Here is a 17,663-nt window from a genome sequence, read left to right as displayed (position 1 = left end):
TGGACTCAGGGATCGAGAAAGAGAATGTTGGTGGGGCATGGTGGTTCACATCTGTAGCCCCAAGATGTTTGGGAGGCCAAGGGGAAGATGCTTGAGGCCAGGAGTTCAAGACCAGCCTGGGCAACATAGCAAGACCCCATCTCTACTAAAAAGGTAAAACATTAGAGGAGTCCAGTGGTGCACACCTATAGTCCTAGATACTAGTGAAGCTGAGGCAGGAGGATTGTGTGAGCCCCCATGTTTGAGGCTGTCCTGAGCTATGATGACACCACTGTACTCCACTCTGGGCACCAGAGTAAGACCCTGTCAAAGAAAAGAAAGAAAAGGAAGGAAAGAAGAGAGAGAAAGAAAAGAAAGAGAATGTTTGCAGATGTGGCCCTGAGGCCACACAGGCTGGAGACCCACACTCAGTGCTCCCCCAAGCCAAAGGTGGGACCAAGCCTCCAGGGCTGTTCATGGCCTAGCAGTCCACAGGGCAGACTGCGGTTAGAGGCAGGCTCTGGGGCAAGGGGAGGCTGAGGGAAGCGCTCAGCCCCACCCTGCGCAGACTGGCAGTGGAGATGCACCCTGATCAAACTAGGGGGTGAAGGATGGCAGGCAGGGGGTCGTAACGACAGCGATGACCAGTCCTGACGCCTGCACAGTGCACACCGGCACCAGCCTCACCAGTAGCAGGAAACAGCACTGAGCTCCCCTCCAAGCGTGTTCATGATGTGGCTGGTCTGGGAAGCAGGGGTTTCCCAGAGCAATGTCCAGAGCGTGGAGTGGAGACTCACTCTGTAGGAAGCCAGGGGAGCAGCCTCTTCCCTAGAGCTTTGGAAGAGCCTGGGTTAAAAGTTAGTTGGGTGCTCGGAGGGCAAGGAAATGCAGAGAGAAGTCAAGCCGCCTGGAAAGAAGGGTCCTGGGAGCTCAGCCGAGCTCATTAACTTTTAAAGCTGTTCTTGCCTCTCATCTCTCACAGCACCTTTCCCCAGGCGGCCTGAATTGCACAGCCCTGCCCGGAAGCTGCTGCTGCTGCTTGGGGCCATTCGCCCGTCAGTCCTTCCCAGAACCCAGCGGTCCCCCCAACGCCTGAAAAAGGAAATGCAGCTTCCAAAAGCACCAGGCCCACTACTGGGAAAATGCTTAAGACACTGACACTTTAAGTTAAGCTCCTGGAAGGGGAAAACTCAGGGGAGCTCATTAAACCTCCCAGGTAAAAATGCTGTAATGGAAAAGGCTGGGAAACTGACAAGCAAAAAAGTGTGACCCTTTCTCAGGTTTGACGCCGAGGCTCTGGCCAGCCTGGCCCTTATCCTTCCACCCCCTGGGGTCCTGTCCACCAAGGAGTCGGAGTCAGCACTGGCCCAGCTGGGCCTTCTAAGTGCAAGGAGGTTGTTTCAGGCTCCCTTGGGGTATAAAACATTTACGAGTCGACAAATTATGGTTACACAGATTTGTGATTCAAGCCAGTTAGCCATGGTTCGGCCCCATGATCAGCCTTTCCAGTTCCTCTTTGTTTCTTTGTTCTGTCAGCCCTTGGCAGTGCGGAGTGACAGAAATAACCTGACCTCCCAGTTCAGCTGCTAGGAAGCTGTGTGGGGCCAGGCACAGTGGCTCACACCTCTAATCCTGGCACTTTGGGGAGGATGAGGCAGGAGGATCTCTTGAGCCCAGGAGCTGTAGTTTTTTTTTTTTTTTTTTTGAGACGGAGTCTCAGGCTGTTGCCCAGGCTGGAGTGCAGTGGCGCGATCTCGGCTCACTGCAAGCTCCGCCTCCCGGGTTCCCGCCATTCTCCTGCCTCAGCCTCCTGAGTAGCTGGGACTACAGGCGCCCGCCACCGCGCCCGGCTAATTTTTTGTATTTTTAGTAGAGACGGGGTTTCACTGTGGTCTCGATCTCCTGACCTTGTGATCCGCCCGCCTCGGCCTCCCAAAGTGCTGGGATTACAGACTTGAGCCACCACGCCCGTCCCAGGAGCTGTAGTTTATAGCGAGCTATGATCATGTCACTGCATGCCAGCCTGGGTGACAGAGCAAGACCCTGTCTCTTAAAAAAAAAAAAAAAAAAAAAAAAAAAAAAAAAGAAGCCGTGCAATCTGGGCACCTCAGGCGCTCTCCATCAAATGCATAAATTTCCACTAGGAAACCTGGTATTCCTTCCAGCTTCAACATTCAGCAGTCGAACACAGGAGAGAAGCAAAGTTGAGGCTGCAGGTAGGTTTTCAGCATAGACCAGTTCTCCTCCTGGAAATCAGCTTGCAGCATCTCAACTGCTTCCCAAGCTGCCTTTTCTAAGCTTCTGTGGTTACTTCTACAAAACTAGGCATTACTATTGCTTTGAGACATTTGTGAGAGTCAGACAAAGGTTTGTATTTACCAGAGTCCTTAGCTGCACGCAACTGGAATCAATACTAGCTAGTTAAAGCAGAAAGAGTAATTTATTAAGAGATCTAGACAACTCATAGAATTTTCAGGAAGGCTGAACATGAAACAGGCCACAGGCACAGCTTTCAGAAGATGGCTCCTCTTCCAACATCAACGGGACCTCACTGCTTCTGCAGTTATAGGCCACGGGAGTTGCACAAGAATGAAGAACTAAGTTCTTTCCCAAGCCGCCACTACTGGAGGCTTCATGTCAATCTAAGCTAAAAATATTCCTAATTAACAGCACGTATGACTTCATCAAGTGTCCCAAACCCTAAGAATGTATTTCTTCTCATTTTCCATGGGAATTCAAACTCATCTCTTCATTCATTTAATTTGTATTGATTGAATACCTTCTGTGTGTTATGCTCTACAAATTTGATCAATGAAAGACTGAGCCATGCTCTCATGCAGCTAAAAGACCCAGTGAAGAATCATAGCCCTCAGATGTAAGTGCCTCGTAGAGATTATCCCAATATGCCACCAGACCACTAATGCTAGAGCACCTTACCCAGCTGGGCAAAGGATGGGTAAGCTTCCCAAAGAAGCCACCTCCCAACTAAGCCCTAAAGGAAAAAGGGAGTTGCCAACTGGCACACACAATATAAGCCCAGGAGCAGCACATGCACAAATTTGGCAATGCACAGAGCTGATGCCTTGGAGAGCTGTAAGAAGCGACTGTTTGAGAAAAGATTGGATATCAGACCAAACAAAGGCCTGATCGCTGGAGGTCCTGTACAGCCATGTGAAGAAATGTGGATTTTATCTTCAGGATAGTGAAGAACCATTGTATGATTTATTTAAACAATTGATTAGATTTGCAGTTTAGAAAGCCCCGTCAGGGCCAGGTGAGGTGGCTCATCTGAGGCTGGGGTAGGAGAATCATTTGAGGCCAGGAGGCCAGCACCAGCCTGGGCAACATAGCATGACTATCTCTACAAATAAATTTTTAAAAATCAGCCAGGCATGAGGATGCGTGCCTGTAGTCCCAGCTACTCAGGAGACTAAGGCAAGAGGATGGCTTGAGCCCAGGAGCTGGAGGCCGCAGTGAGTTATGATAGCACCACTGCACTCCAGTCTGGGTGACAGAGGGAGACCCTGTCTCAAAAACAAAAACAAAGAAAGAAAGCCCTATCAGGCTGCACAGTGCTTGGTGGAGGGGCAAGTCACTGTCACGGTGACTTAGTGGAGAGAGGGGTGCTGTAGGGAGTAGACATGGGGCTGGTTTCCATGTGGAGGCTGTAATCGACATGGCGTGGGGAAGAATGAAGGCTGGAGGTGTGGAGAAGTTGTCAGTCTCAGAGAGAGGCAGGTCTGGGGAAGATGATTACTTCCATCACATGCATTTCTTGGGTTTAATTCCAATAACTCAGTGTGGGATTTTTTTGTTTGTTTTTGTTTTGTTTTTTGAGACAGAGTCTTACTTTGTTACCCAGGCTGGAGTACAGTGGTGCAAACTCAGCTCACAGCAGCCTCAACCTCCTGGGCTCAGGGGATCCTCCCACTTTAGCCTCTGGAGTAGCTGGGACTACTGGCGCATGCCACAACACCCAGCTATTTTTTTTTTTTTTTAGAGATGGGGTCATGCTATGTTGCCCAGGATGGTCTCAAACTCCTGGACTCACGCAATCCTCCTGCCTTGGCCTCCCAAAGTGTTGAGAGTTAAGTGTGAGCCACCTCACCCAGCCTCCAGTGTGGGATTTTGTGTGAGGAGTAAACACATTCACAAGTGTGGGCTTCGTGGCCCCTCTGAGTGGGATGTCTTCACGTCACTGCCTAGAGATAAAAATAATTGCTCTGGCTCCTGGAAGCCTTTTGCTTACTTATTGGCGTCTTGGTCAGTTACCAGATCAGTAGTACCCTGTGGATAGGAGATATGCCACTGTGTAGTATTTTCATGGTTTAAAAAACATTTTGACACATTGTTTAAACAAAGATTACCACAGAAAACAGGGTGAGATTAAAATCCTGGCAACTGGAGTGAGACTCTGGAGTTAGATGGAAAAACTGTACTGCTCATTCCCCAAACATGGATGCAAGATGGGGCCGGCTGAGTAGGCATACCTGCAGGAGGTGGGAGCCGCGCCTGGTGACCCCCAGCCCGCCTCCCCCAACCACATCCGCAGGGACAGGCATTCTCTTCCAAGAATAATGCCATGCTATGCTACTAGAAGAATGAGTGAGTATTCAGGAGACCCTGTCTCTACAAAAATACAGAAATTAGCCAGACGTGGTGGTATATGACTGTAGTCCCAGCTACTTGGGAGGCTGAAGCAGGAGGATCACTTGAGCCCAGGAGCTTGAGGCTGCAGTGAGCCATGATTGCACCACTGCACTCTAGCCGGGGCAACAGAGTGAGATCCTATCTTTAAAAAAATACAAAAAAGAATGAGTATTTAGTGGTAGAGTTTGGAAGGACAACAGCACAGTTAAAAAAAGACTTAAGTTCTCTGGGCCAAGAGAAAGTAGCAAATGATGGGCACCACTCTCTCTTTAGAGTACACTTTCCTGGTTCAGCTGTCCTCTTTTTCTCCTCCATTCCTGCCAATTCTGGGCTAAAGGCTTTTCCTCTACCCTCCCACAGCATCCTCCCTGAGCCTTCAATCAAAGCACCTACGATGCTATCTTTCTGTCTTTCCCTGAGGGCTGGGACCCATTGCATTTCACCCATTTATCCCCATGGCCTAGCATATGTCTAGCACAACACAGCAATTAAATAAACCCTGTGGAATAAATTAATTGTGGAATAGCCTGGTTTCCATGGATGGTTATACAGGTTGTGCACTGCACAACCGTGTGCAACATTCCTGGAAAAAGACAGGAATTTATTGATTGGCTGGGCGTTTTGAATAGCCAAGGAAAAGTATTTGGCCATTGCATGCCCTCTACCTGGGAAAAATCACATATCCTAACAACCTCTTAGGCCTTACCGCATGGTCGCATGGGGTGACATTCATACGGTTTCTCCAGCTCTCCAGTCTACCCACAAAGGTGATATTGTTTAAAGGGGCAATCTTTCCTTGACTTCCACCAGTCTTTTCTTAACTTGACCCAGGTAATCTCTTTCACTGCTTACCAAAGATATTTCAGCTCCAGGTATGCTGTTTGCAGAATGGTGACATATTCCATTAGGCGGGCAGGACCTAACAAATATCCTCTCTGAAGCCATCAGAAATTGTGCCAGTTAAACCTGGGCCTGGCAAGATCCCCAGGCCCTAGCGTGTCTCAGAATGCCCAGCGCTTGCTGTTTGCCATGTCTCAGAACACCCGCCATCAGGACCAGCCAGGAAGAAGGAAGACTTTTCATCACAAGCAAATTGCGACGGAGGGGGGCGTATGTTGAGTTCCCCTCAAGAACCATCCAGCGGCACAAGCTTCATGGAGACTAAGGGATTTTTCTAGGGTAACTGGTTTTCCAGCCTTATTATTCAGGTCATGAGAGAATCGCAGATGTTAGGTCTGGATGCACGCTTAGAAACCATCTGGCATCCCCCTCGCTTTACAGATGAGGATGCAGAAGCTCAGGGACACAGCCAAAGCTCAACTATCCATGGAAGTGACAGGCACAGAGAGTCAGAGAGATGAAAGCTCAGGAGGGCCTGTCACCAGCAACTCTTCCCACCAGACCTGTGCAGAGGAACCTAACTTAGAAGTCAAACCTTTTGGAGAACCCCTCCAACGTACCCATCACTCCCCACAGCCCCTCCACATCATGCAGGCAGGCTGTGTGCTGTTAGAAAACGACATTCTTACTCAGAACTCCAGGCCTTCGCTTCTGCGGTTCCTCCCACCGGGAATACCTTTCCCTCCTCTCTAGCCAGATCTTATGTTTCCTTCAGGGACCAGCTCCAGTGCCACCTTCGAGAGGGACCTCCCTTCTTTTCATCCTACAGAGTGGATGATTCCCTCCTTCACACTCCCCTGAAGGTGACAAACTTCCTTTCGGAAGGTGATGGAGTTGTCTTTCTGCCTGGAACACTTTCGTGCTCATCACCCTCAAACTTCAAGCCATTGTCGCTTCTTTGTCCTTCTGGGTCTAACTCAGATGCCACCTCTTTCAAGTAGCCTTCCCCGACTGCTGCCCCTCCCATTCTGCCTTCCAATGATCCTGCTTATTTCCTTCTCGTTCGTGTTCGTCACCAGCTGTAATTTTACATTTGCTCTTACTTATTGCTTATTAAGAAGTATTTATTGCACTCTTGCTACATTTCGGTCACTTTCAGACGCAATGGGAACAGGAAAGATGGGATGCACGCTCTCAGGATTTTACATCTCGGTACAGCTGAGAAGAGAAACAGGAAACGCCACAGACACTATGATGGACAGTTGCAGACGGTGCCAGGTGACAGATGAGGTAGTAAATGCAGGCAAGGGGTTGAGGGCAGCTTGGCCAAGGTCCGCACCACTACTTAGTGCCAGGAAAGCATGCACCATGAGGACGGGGACTCTGTACCTGGGCTGCTAGGGCACCCAAGAGGCCACAGGCAGGCAATGCACATTCACTGAAGATATTTGTGGGCATTCCTTTTTCATCTGCCCATCACCAGACCCTGAGATCCCCGAGGGAAAAGATCACTTATGATTTCTCTCTGCACGTCCTATACCTGACCCATGGCAATATGAGTGTGTCCCCCCAAAAGACCCATTCTCCGTCTTGTCTTCAGGGAGCATAAAGCAGATCAGAGAAGGTAAGCTGCCTTCCTCCTCTCATTCAGTGCAAGAAATGTTGCACAGCTACTCTATCTACGGAATGTGACAAATGACCTAGTATTTATTCTACTTGGCTTAGCTCATCAGTGCCTTGCCAACTGTGTATTGTGGCTCATTTATTCATCTGATACACCTTTATTGGACGTGCACAGATGTCGGTGGCACTGTGGATCACCATAACTCCTCAAGTGGGAGCTGTCTCAGCCTCCTTCCAAACCGAGCTCCCCCTCCTGAAATCTGATCCGTCCCTGGACGCACTCGGGAATCTTGCCTGTCTGGGAGACCACTGTGTCTCCAGTCCCTAACACAGTGCCATGCTTACAGCAGGGACTCAGTCAATGTTTTGCAAATAAATGGGGCCCTGCTGAGAACTCAGGGGTGGGGTCGGGAGATACATCAGATTGGTGGTGCAACAGGATTTGTTTGAAAGGCAGGGATAGGCTGGGTGCGGTGGCTCACGCTTGTAATCCCAGCACTTTGGGAGGCTGAAGCAGGGGGATCACAAAGTCAGGAATTCAAGACCAGCCTGGCCAACACAGTGAAACCCCCGTCTCTACTAAAAATACAGAAATTAGCTGGGTGTGGTGGCAGGCACCTGTAATCCCAGCTACTCGGGAGGCTGAGGCAAAAGAATCGCTTGAACCTGGGAGGCAGAGGTTGCAGTGAGCCAAGATCGCGCCACTGTACTCTAGCGCAACAGAGCTAGACTCCATCTCAAAAACAAAAGAAAGAAAAAAAGAAAAAGAAAAGAAGAAAACAAAGGCAAGGGTTTCTGAGTCTATTTAGACTGAAACACCAACCACATGCTTTTGGGCAGTCACTTGGAGCCCTTGCCTGTCACTACAACAGGATGCTGCTTTCCACACAGGGTCCGTGCGCTTTAATCAGAACTGCATATGGGAAAGCTCAGCAAAGCCATATGGCCATATACACAGAAATGACGGTGATAGTATCCCCATGACTGAGAGCATGGCAAGAAGAAACTGGAGGAGTTTCCCGATTTCTCAGGGGATGGGATTCCCACTCATGGTTTAAGGCACAGAATCAACGTTGTCTCTCTAAGAAGCCTCCCCCATCCACTGGAGCCCCGGGGGTACATCGCCGAGTCACAGCACCCGCAGATTCACTGCTGTTATCTGCCGCGTGTCTGACTCCCCCACTACCTCGAGGGGTCACTCAGGACCAGAATGGTGTCTTATTTATTTTGAAACCTCAGCTCATAACAGAAGGCCCTGGCACATAGAAAATGTTGTATAAACTTTTGCTGAACTGAATTCTTATTCCAACCTTCTCTCAGATTTATTAAAGACACAAAAGGCATGTCTGTAGGCTGAAGACATTTCTGGCTTCGCACCCAGCTCTTGGTCTATCTCAGTGTGCACGGGCCAGGATCCGTAATGATGTGTTATGGAGACGAGTGACGTTGTTGGATACTGAGCAGTGCGTTCAGGCTGCGTTCCTGCAGGCACACACTCAAGTCCATCATCCCTCAGGAGAGGCCGAGTATCGCACTGGAACGCACACAGCCTCTGGAACCAGACCCCGGGCCGACGTGTGGCACCCAAGTGTGGACAGTGGGGTCCTTCAGCGAGGTACTTAAACTCTCTGTGCCTCAGTTTCTCTTCTGTGAAATGGAATGGTAATAATGCCTGGCCTCTGGGGTCATAGGGAGGATTAAATGAGCTAATACACGCAAAGAACTGAGAAAGCACTGACACGTGACAAATGCCGTATGGGTGTCAGCTATTGCTCCTACTGAGGCAGGACACACAGTGGCCTGGCGGGAGGGGCAGGGTTTGATGTTGCAGGTGTTACTGGAAGCCTTCTCCTTGCCTGACTTCCCCAAATATTTCTTCCACATCCTCACCTTGGTGGCTTTTGTGATTAAAAAAAATGGCAGTAGACATAATGCCTCCCAGGATTCTGTATCCCCATCCCCAACCATCCTCAGTCCTTATCTGGGTGATCAGGCCCCACGGCTCCTGGGGTGCAAGCCTGTCACTCAGCTGGACTCCAACTCCTTGGTGACCAGCACAGAGCCTAGTGCCAGGTCAATACTTAGAATACGGTATGTGGATGGGCCACTCCTTGTTGCTAGCCTGGCTGGGGCTACAAGTTCTATATAAAAGAGTTCTCCGTGCAGAAAAGAGTAAAATGCATAATTGTGGATCTGATTCATCCAAGGCAATTATGGTGAAGCCACCCCTCTGGTCAGTGACTGGTATGTGCCTGCGGCTGGTTTAAGGGTAGAAATGTGGCCCAGCTCTGTTGGCTGTGACAGGAGAGGGAGAAGTCTCCCAAGAGGCATGTGGGGAACATCTCTTTGGTCTAAATTTTAAAAGGAAAAAAAAAATGTTTGGCAGGAAATCAACATCTTCTTCCACTGAACGTTCTTGTAGAATAAGGGGTCCTGACACTGTGGCATTTACGCTGCAACCATGCAGTGGGCCTGCGACAAAGATGCAGGATGAAGATGGGGCTCGACGATGTGGTGGAGCCTTGAAGCCAACTGGCCGACGAGCTCTCGCCGCATGTTCCTGGAGATGATGCTTTCACCTCCTTGGCTGAGCTCTTGGGGTTGCTTTTTCTGTTACTGGACCAGTTAGGATGTATTTGGCTGATAGTCAGCAAAAAACCAACTAGCCAATGATTTAAATCAGGAGATGGCAAGCTTTTTCTGCAAGGGGCTAGAACATAAATATTTGAGGCTTCGCTGGCCACACAGCCTTTGTCACGACAACTCATGCCTGTCCCTGAAGCGCAAAAGCACCACTGATGAAATGTAAGCACAGGGGTAGCTGTGTGCCAATAAAACGCAATTCGCAAAACCAGGCAGCAGTCTGGGTTTGGCCTACATGGTTTAAGCCATGAAAACATTCATTGTTTAGTTAACAAAAATCCCTGGCCAGATCCCAGGACTGGCTGGGTAACTGTGACCCAGGCACCTCTGCAGTTTCCCGTCCTTCCTCCCCAGGCTCCAAGGTGGAATGGACAGGAGGCTGAGAGGGACCCCAGTGTCCTCCTCACTGCCTGGCACACTGGCCTTGCACTCCATGTGCCATCCTCAGTGGCAAGGCAAGGTGCTGTCTCGGCTTCTGTTGTGAGAAATGAGCAAGTGGGGAAATGGGTGGGGACGGCTCCGGGGAGCTGACTTGTCAAGGAGACCCAGGGAGCAGTGACTGAGAGAGGAGGCCAGCCTGGGAAAGGAACCAGGTGCACCAGCCCCCGCCCTGGGGCGAGGACGGCAGCTTCCATGCACACAGAAGAAGCAGAAAACTTTTTTTTTTTTTTTTTTGAGATGGACTTTTGCTTTAGTTGCCCAGTCTGGAGTGCAGTGGTGCGATCTCGGCTCACTGCAACTTCTGCCTCCCGGGTTCAAGCGATTCTCCTGCCTCAACCTCCTGAGTAGCTGGGATTACCAGTGCCTGCCACCATGCCCAGCTAATTTTTTATATTTTTAGTAGAGACGGGATTTCGCCATGTTGGGCAGGCTGGTCTCGAACTCCTGACCTCAGGTGAGGCCTGCCAAAGTGCTGGGATTACAGGCGTGAGCCACCGCACCCAGCCAAACTTATTTTTAAATATTAAATATTAAGATTCAATTAAATTTCGATTACATTAATATTAATTTTACAACTTAACAAAATCACAGAGACAAAAGGGACACTCAGGAAATAATTTGAAGCACTCTCTCAGAAAGGAGTCTTATGATCTAATTGTAAAATAGTTAATACTTCACAAACTGCGTTCACATGCCTTTTAACTGCATCCTCTTGAGAAGTTTGTGAGGAGGTTTCAGTCCCCAGTTTGCAGGTGAAACTGGCAGAGTTGGGGGTTTAAATTCGGACCTTCTCAACTCCAAGCTCAGGCGTCTTTTCTGTTCAGCGCTGTTAGATCGCACAGTGCAGCCGACAGGTGGCTGAGCCTGTGGCATCAGGTGCCAGGTCTGGGGGAGAGTTTCAGGAGGGACTGGAGAGAGCCACAGGGCTGTCCTGAGAAGATCATCTTCCTGCTCTGCTCAGTGGCCTCTGGTCAGAACCAGGAGGGGAGGTGGAGACTTCCCGGGGACCCAGAGCTCAGCTCAAGGCAGCCAGGCCCAACAGTCAAAACGGATGAGCTGTCACCCCAGATGTGCTCAGGTGCAGAAGGAAGAGCCCTTGGAAGGGGCTTTGGCCTAGGTTCAGTGTCAAGGGCTCAGTTCCTAAGGCCCCTTTCACCCCAGAAATTTCGGGCAAAGGAGAGTCAGGGAGGCTGAGTGGTCCGAGGAGCTGCCGAGGTGGCTGGCGGGACCTGTGAATCAGAAAGGTCGGGGCTTGGAGGAAGGGCATGGGTGGGATGAGGAGGAGAAGGCCACGTGGTCAGGGAAGCTGTGCCAGCCGCTCCTCACGGCTGAGAGACCTGGGGCAGCCAGACAGGTAAGCAGAGACATTGCCTACACTCCCACCTTCTGGCTACCTCTGTTCTGGGAGAAGGAGGCAGACGCCCCACATCTGCCCTCAAGATGCCCGGTGAAAGGTAGAACAAAAAGGAGATGCAAAAATGATTCTCACCACACACTGACGCTCCCGCAGCCACACACACACCCGCGCTCATACGCCCTCGTATAGACTCTCACCCACACGTGTGTTCACGCTGTCACACTCACACAGTGCTGTGGGGCTGAGTGTCTGCCCAGATTCATGCATTGAAACTTAGTAGCCAATGTGATAGAATGAAGAGATGAGGTCTTTAGGAGGTGATGAAGTTACCAGGACAGAGCCCTCCTGCATGGGGTTGGAGGCCTTATAAAAGGGCTAAAGGAAGTGGGTTCATTTCCCCACAAGAGGACACAGCGCCCTCCTTTCCTGCAGCAGCATAGCGCCATCTTGGAATCAGAGACCCCTGACCCTCCCCAGACACCAAAACTCCCAGCCTCCAGAACTGTGAGAAGTCAATTTATATTGTTTATGAATGACTCCATTTCAGGCATTTTATTACAGCTGCCTGAATGGATTAAGACACACAGCCATACATTCACATTCACACACATACTCACACCCACACACTTACATTCATGAACACACTCATTCATCTACAACCACATGTGCCAACAATTTTGAATATTTTGCAGATGAAAAACCGAGGCTGAGAGATGAAGAGGAGCCTCTACGGCCACAAGGTACGTAAGTCAGAGCCGCACCCAGACCTGGGCAATGGACACCTGCCTGCTTCTCTCTCCTGCCCTCGGCTCCCAGTCACTGATAGTTGTCCTGAGCAGTGAGTGAAGTCTAGGAGGAGAAGGGTCAGGGTGGCCACCATGGCCTGCGACCTGCCACCGACAAGCTGCTGCCCTCACATGGGCCAGAGACACGCTTTCCATTGCTCATTACCTCGTGCTGCGGCAGCGCCCATGGGGGCACTCTGAGGGGTATAGATGTTGATGTCGATGGCAGTGGAGAAAAGAAGGATGGGGTGGGGGTTCAGGCCATGGGACAAACAGCTTGTGCTGCCTCCAGGGCAGTAGTAATGAGCTGGTCCGTGTCCTGTCAATGTGCACCTTCTAGGAATGAGGGCTCTTACAAATGAAACCCAGCAGATAAAACACTCCCCTGAGTGTGGGCCCAGACTCAGTCTGAGGCCTTATGCTAATGGCTGGCTGCCTCAGTCAGGTGTCCCAGCTGCCTGGCTCCTCTCGAGAGACACGGAGTGTGTGGAATGTGTGTAAGTTGGGTCCTGTTTTTAGGCTCAGTCCCCGCTGCTGAGGCCTGGGGCTCGCAGGCACAGTGCCTCTGGGCCCGGAGATTCGTGAATCAGCTGGGATCTGCATCAGGTTCCACTTCCTCCAAGCCTTGCCTTTGTCCCTGGCCTTGTCTCCCAGCAGAAAGGGTGTCCTGGGCACGGAGCTTGTCCTGGCCTGCCCATGACCCGGACCCTGGGCTGCGTTTCTGCAGGGGGGACAGAGGCTTCTGAGCCACCTACAGCTTCTGTGCCTCGTCTGGGCCAGTCAGACTACTCTGAGAGGAAGAAGGGAAATTGCCCTGATGAGGAAAGTGAAATCTTTTTGAAGTGAGGGTGGAGAACCTGGGAAATCCTAAACAGAAATAGCGGAGGCTTGTTTGCAGATTTAGAAAGAGACGATCCCTCTGCCTGAGTGGGTTTCCCATTTGAGAGGCTGGTGTCAGCCGGTGTGTGCAGACCAGGCCGCCTCACAGCCATGCGAGTCTAACTGTAGCCCAGAACGGTCAGGTGAGCCAATTAAGTCCCTACAAACCCACCCCCTTTTCCTGGGTACGTTGGAGGGCTGCTGAGGAAAATGGAACCCACTCTAGAGGCCGAGAAATGGATTGTTTTTAATTCCCACACACTCCAAGCCAAGCCAAACCTCCCAGAAGTATTTAGAGAAAGGATTTATAAAGTAGGGCAAAGTCAGTTACAGGGACTCCAAGCACCCTGATAAAACCTACCCAGTTAATAGAAATCACACGCCGAGCCTTCCCCGAGACCGAGGCTGCGCCGTGGAGCCACGGGAGCCCCGCTGTGCTCGTTCTCGGGAGCCACAGAAGAGCCTCCCTGCTTTCTATACGTGTGCTTTCATAAACCCCTCAAATTCCCAAGACTTCGTTCTAAGACATGACGCCTCACCTGAAATGACTCTCCTGGGCCTGGCACCTCAGACCCCAGGGTGTCCTTGGTACCTGAGAGAACATTCTGGATGAGCTGGTGACACCGTATGCCTGGTCCTCGCTGTCAGGTGGCCCCCGCTGAGCTGTCGCCTAAGATCCTGCTCACGGCTGAGCCAGCCCTAGACCATCCAGATTCAATAGGCAGACCCCACTAGTGAAGCCCCCGAACCACACTTTCTCACTTCACCAATTCTGTTCCCACCCCTCAGGCCCCTGCTCCACATAAATCTGACCCATTTATCCCTGGAAGATACAGCAGCAGCCCCCAGTCTGCGGTTGAATGAACCATGGTCCAAAGACAGGTCAGTATGGTACAGTCAGATATGTCAAGAGAAAGGGAAACCACATTCACATAACGTTTGTTACAATATATTGTCATAAATTGTTCTATTTTATGATTATTGTTAATCTCTTACTGCACCCAATTTATAAACTAAACTTCGTACGACAAAGAGAAACCACATTCACGTAACGTTTGTTACAATATATTGTCATAAATTGTTCTATTTTATCATTATTGTTAATCTCTTACTGCACCCAATTTATAACTAAACTTCGTATTAGGTATGTATGTGCAAAGGAAACAGCAACATAGAGGCCTATAGGCGCTATTGTTAGGATGTTTGTCCCGCAAACCGCATGCTGAAATTTGATCCCCAGTGTTGGAGGTGGATCCAGAGGTTGATCCCCTAATGGGAGGTGCTTGGGTCGTGGGGGCGGATCCCTTGGGAATAGATTAACGCCCTCCCCTGAGAGAGTGGGGAGTTCTTGCTCTGTCAGTTCCCTTGAGAGCTGGCACCTCTCCTCTCTCCCTTACCTCTTCTCTCGAGTGTGACTTCTGCACTCACCAGCTCCCTTCACCTTCACCTGAGAGTGCAAGCAGCCCGTGGTCCTTGCCACATGCTGATGCCCCATCTTGCCATTTTCCAGCCATCAGAATCATGAGCCAAAGAAGCCACTTTTCTTAAATTGCCAGCCTTCTGTATTCCTTTAGAGCAACACGAACAGACTCAGACAATAGGGTTCGGTACTATCGGAGGTTCCGGGCATCCAGCGCGGAGTCTTGGAACATATCCCCTGGGAAAGGGAGCTCTACTGTGTCAAGCCTTCCTTTGTCACCTCCTCAAATAACTCTTTCCACGGGCACTTTCTCAATTTTTGCCTAATTTCCACATATACGAATTGAGGCCCACACTGTGCAAGGCACTGAGAGGTTACCATGATGGATTGACAGAGCTTCTCTCCTGGAAGGGTAGCTGGGGAATTCTGCCTGGGAAATGTCTGGGGACAGAGAGGGGACAGACAGCTATTAAAGCTCAGGAGAAGCCAGAAAGGAGATCGTGTCTGAGCTGGGGGCTGGAGGGAAGTGTAATGAGAATTCAGACCTGAGCCGAAATGGAGGCATCATTGGAGAGGAGACGGAGCAAATCCTGCAGTCAAAGCAGAGGCCGGGCTGGGAGGAATCCAGAGGTGCTCATGGGAAGGCAGCATCGGTGCTGGGAGGATTCGGAGCTGTTCTCCAGCCTCTGCTCCCCAACACGGTCCTGCCTCCATAGTGCGTTCCTGCCTTGGTGCTGAGTGGCCTGCAGGCTCCTTGACATTTATCTTTCCACCAGGCACCTAGCGTCATTCCTGGACTTCCATCTAGTGAATAAATGGAAACCATCTTTCCTGTTACAAGCATCCATCAAAGGATCTGAGCAGAGGAACGATGTGGTCGGATGGGAGCTTTAGGGAAGTATCTTCACCATCCGATGAGAGAGAGAGGCTAGAAGGGACAAGGAAGGCAGAAGGTGGGTTAGGAGCTGATTGTGATAATCCCCTCAGTCTGGTTCCTCCAGCACTGAGGTATTGCCCAGTCCCAATCCCCTCCATCTGAAGACCTGACCACAAGCCCAGTCTCGGTGGCCCAGCTGTGGCCATGTACCCTGAGCTCCCCTGAGCTGGCCTGGACCTTCTCATCCTCTCAGCCAGTGATTTGAGTCTGAGCCTCAAGCCTGGCTATCACTGCATCCGTTCAGGTCACAGGTATTACTGCACACCTGCTCTGTGCCAGGCAGCTCCTCACCCACTGAGCCCCAGAGGGTGTTCCCCTTGTGCTTTTGTTGGCACTTTTGGTGACAGAGGCGGCTGGTCACTTGTGAGGTCCTGGGAGTGTCTCTATGCTCACTCACTTCGCAGCAGGCAAACCTGCCCAGGGGAGGGTACAGGAGCCCTGAGGCAACCTCTTTAGCTTGGTTGTGGAGACCCATTCTTCTTACCTTGGGAGCTTATAGGTTGTAAAAAGGTGAGGGAATGGGCTTGGACAGGATCTATTTGCAGCCCTCCGAAGAAGTGCCTGGGCCTTTCTGACTTGGAATCCCTGGTCCTTATCAGGCCTATGTGTGGTGGGTAGAGAGGTCTCCTGCCAAGGTACCTTGCTTTGTTCCCAACTTCCCCTGCCTGGGCTTAAGTAGGGAAATACTTGGGTCCATGAAAAGCAGCTGTAGTAAAGGTAGAGCTTCTCATACACATGACCCACCCAGCCTCCAGCCCCTCAGGAAATGCCATGTGTAAGGACACACAGGTGGACCAAGGCAGCCAGACTGTGAAGCTCTTTCAGGCACTACCCTCTCCTGGGCATCCCCTTTGCTGCTAGAGTCAGGCCTCTGTGCAGACCAGAAGCAGCTTCCGCAGGTGGCACTCTGCAAAAGGCTCGCTTTCCATTCCTCAGCCCTCCTGGCATCTGGCTGCTGCCACTGCCTTCCTACCTTCTCACTTGCCCCTTCCTTAATGCCCATCTGTTTGTCTCTGTTTTCCTGCTCCACTGCTTACACCCCAGACCCCAGCATTGCTGGTTCGTTCCCTGGTGGTTCGAGTCCAAAGAGATTGCCCACTCCCTAGAAAAGGGAGGCTGCTCTTTGCTTATCCAGACCTGCAGATGAGTGAAAAGCCACAGAGAAGATTACGTGGTTTGCAAACTAAGAAAAGAGGAGGTTGATCCCTGTATTAAATACACTGACTCTTAAAAACTACTCTAATTTGGAAGCAAAAAAGGAACTGTCGAAGGATCCTTATTCCTCCCTGAGAAATATTGCTGTCTCCCACTATTGCTCTGAAAGAACTAACTCATTGGTAAAGGGCTTCCAAGCAAATGTTATGCAGGACCTGTCAGAAGCTTGGACTTCACCTGTTAAAGAGTGGACCACCATTAGGAAGCATGGCTTGCAAGCCGGGGAGGCAGGTGATGGCTCTGGAACCCCTGGAACCCCACGGTGACATTCGTGGGAGCAGCACCCTCCCCACATGGGAACGGGTTCTCCTGAGCAGGTGGACACTCCACAACAGGGGCTTGCAGTCTGGTTTCCTCACCATGTTCTCAATGGGACAGAGTCCAAGTTTCAGAGTGCAGAATCCCGACTCTGCCAGTTAGGACAGCCTGGAAAGCCCTGAGAGAAGCCTCAGGAAAAGCTGATCTTCCTGGAATAAAATTATTTTCCTGCACATGGCCTCTGAGTATCCAAGGGCCCCAACGCTCCTGGCAGCTTTCTGAGTGGGAGTGACTATTCTTTAGAAAGAATTGATGCCATGTAGTAACTGGCTCCCCAGCCTGAACACAAGAGCGGGAGGGAAGAGCTGAACAATTACTCCATTGAAATCATCTTCACGTGCACTGCAGTGTGGGAAGGTGGTTTGATAAAGCCTGGCTAATGGTAAATCTCTGTAAGGATTAAAGGGTTGATTCATTAATAATTACCTGCAGTACTATTTGCGATTCTGTTGCCCAAGACAACATTCTTTAGGGCAGCTCTCTTTTCACAGTCATTAAGAAATTATTAATAATTGTGATTTAGTGAGAAATTATTAATGACTTCTTAATGGAAGCGGAGAGAAAGCTGACCTAACA

The 17,663-nt window shown here is 50.5% G+C and overlaps 1 long non-coding RNA gene across 1 annotated transcript in view; it reads left to right on the top strand.

The window, feature by feature from the left end:
• Nucleotides 1–14,078, top strand: part of LOC114678951 (uncharacterized) — a 51,701-nt gene extending 37,623 nt beyond the window's left edge. The window contains exons 2-3 of the long non-coding RNA XR_003730599.2: nt 12,226–12,273; nt 13,987–14,078. This is a non-coding gene — a long non-coding RNA (uncharacterized LOC114678951). The remainder of the gene's footprint in view (nt 1–12,225; nt 12,274–13,986) is intronic.
• The last annotated feature ends 3,585 nt before the right edge of the window (nt 14,079–17,663 follow it).

Source organism: Macaca mulatta, chromosome 1, assembly GCF_049350105.2.
Source record: "Macaca mulatta isolate MMU2019108-1 chromosome 1, T2T-MMU8v2.0, whole genome shotgun sequence".
Classification (NCBI taxonomy): domain Eukaryota; kingdom Metazoa; phylum Chordata; class Mammalia; order Primates; family Cercopithecidae; genus Macaca; species Macaca mulatta.
This window is presented reverse-complemented; position numbering and strand designations above follow the sequence as displayed.